Source organism: Macrobrachium nipponense, chromosome 8, assembly GCF_015104395.2.
Source record: "Macrobrachium nipponense isolate FS-2020 chromosome 8, ASM1510439v2, whole genome shotgun sequence".
NCBI lineage: Eukaryota > Metazoa > Arthropoda > Malacostraca > Decapoda > Palaemonidae > Macrobrachium > Macrobrachium nipponense.
The window spans coordinates 48,716,833-48,719,148 of NC_087203.1; the positions used below are offsets into that span (position 1 = coordinate 48,716,833).

General features: G+C 37.6%; 1 pseudogene; it reads right to left on the bottom strand.

The window, feature by feature from the left end:
- Window positions 1–335: 335 nt before the first annotated feature.
- On the bottom strand, window positions 336–1,182 carry LOC135223258 (uncharacterized; annotated as a pseudogene).
- Between the last annotated feature and the right edge of the window lie 1,134 nt (window positions 1,183–2,316).

Here is a 2,316-nt window from a genome sequence, read left to right on the forward strand (position 1 = left end):
TGGGAAATCATCATTGCCGGTCCTGCCAGTAATGAATTTTGGTCATCTTAATCACGTGTGCAAAATGACCTCTCCTGACTCTACACTCGAGTATAAAAAGATTATGATAAGCAATTTAAAATAAATAGCATATGTTTTTATTACCATAAATTTAAAATGTTAGTTTGCCTTCACTCATCAGGACTCTTCACACCTGACGACTGTACAAACTGACCATTTTTTGAGGTGATTTGGAAGCATGACCCATACTCAGTGCCGCCAATCTTAAATCAAACCAAAGTTTCTTCGTAGAATAGAAAAAGTATAGCGGTATCTGTATTTACAGACCAGACACTTTACGAAACTTGGCCCTTGCAAATTTGGTGATCAATATGTCAAAGTCAATGTCTCTGAGGATGTCATACTCAATGCTCATCAAAGCCAGGTGACTGAGTCGATCATGATGCATTGTAGTACGAAGTCTGTTTTTTGATATACTTCATTTTGCTGAATAAGAACGTTCTCCAGAGCAATTTGTGACCATAAGCACCAAGTACATCCGTAGCATTATCTCAACATTAGGAAAAGTATCTGCAACTTTCTTGACTAGCAGCAATTTGTAAGGAAATGTTCTTCCCAAAGCTATCAGTCTTAACATAATCATCCGAAAACTGGGTGAAAAAAGCTGCAAACTGTACAAGTTCAACACCAAGTGACTGATCCAGATCATCTTTATATTCACAACTAATTTTTACTGCAGCTGCTTCTATTTCAGTAACAGCTCAGTGATTCCAGTCCAGATAATAAACCGAAAAGGGAACAGGTATTCTCATAGGCCTTCAAACGTTGATTAAGGGAACTCAAAAACTGATCAATTACTGGAAGAAAATTATCACACAAACTTTTCAGAGTGAGAAAGAGTTACTTCCTCAGATCGTCCATAATCCAACGGATTCAGGCGCACATTGCGGTGATGAATGCTTGGTGGAGAATATTCATTAGTTCCAGATAAGTCCTGTCCCTCCTTCTCATAAACATGAAAGCTCTCTCACTTTTCACGTACAAAACATTCCAAGGACTTCAACACTGCTACTGCTGTGTTCAGATCAAGTTTTGGGTCTTGCAGTGTGTTACTTGTAGTATCAACTCGGCCAAGAATGTCATGCCAAAAACAACATAAATGGTAGTCTCTAATTTGAGCATCTTGTCATGGAGTCCATTGACTTCATACCGTGCTTTGGCTAGCTCATTTTCATCACTTCGCTATTTGTGGCAAGAGCTTTCACAGATTGGGTGATATCCTTGAATAAGTGCTTTCACAGCATCTGCTCGACAGGACCATCGTGTTGTAGAAACCCTCTTTGACACCGATACTGGAGCCAGATTCAACAGTTAGTTGAATTATGTGCATCTAATAACGCATTTTCATTCGGGGAATCATTCTTCAAGCAAAAATTCGGGTGTAGTATGGGTAGTCGTTTAAGTCCTGTTTTAGCCAATCTGTACATGGAATACTTTGAAACTACAGTAATAAATGCAATAAAACCCAAAAACATGCTTTGGATGAGATATGTTGATGATATTCTAACATTTGGGATAATAGGTGGGGCAATTTTAATGAAATTCCTTTCAAAATTAAACGCATTAGTGCCCAGCATCAAATTTAAAGTTGAATGGGAAACAGACAACAAAATTCCTTTCTTGATGTTTTAATAATCAGAGACAACACAGAATACAAATTTACCAACGTTCTCACTTTCATACATTCACTACTTTAGCTATCACGACATTGCTATCAAGATAGGTGTAGCCAGCAACCTTTTCTTTTAATAAGAGCCTTACGAATTTGTTCCCCAGATTTCCTGGAAAAAGAATTTGAACTAATTCGTAAGCAACTTTCGTCTTTAAAGTATCCTGACCATATAATTGAGAAAGCAATTCACAAAGCAAGCATAATTTTCTACCAATAACCCCTAAAGACAAAACAGATACACCACAACTGGAGGTCACCAGTTGTGAGGACCAGAGATTAAGACAGGTAGCTGGGTTACTGATGATTTATTTACAGACAAACTGAGTTGACATAGACAGGTGCGGACAGATAAGTAGTACAGACTCGCACCGAGCGCAGAAATGACTCTGAGACAGTAGATTTGTGTTTTCTTACAAACATACATTTAGAGATAATAAGGAGTACAATAATGAAATTACAAGTGTTATCCATCAGCGGGAAGGCTGCAGAATGCTTTATAGAATGGTAAAAAGGAACAATGCGACTCAACGATTGGATACAATAAAAAAATAGGGAAAAGCATTGTTCTTACAAGTTAAAAGAAA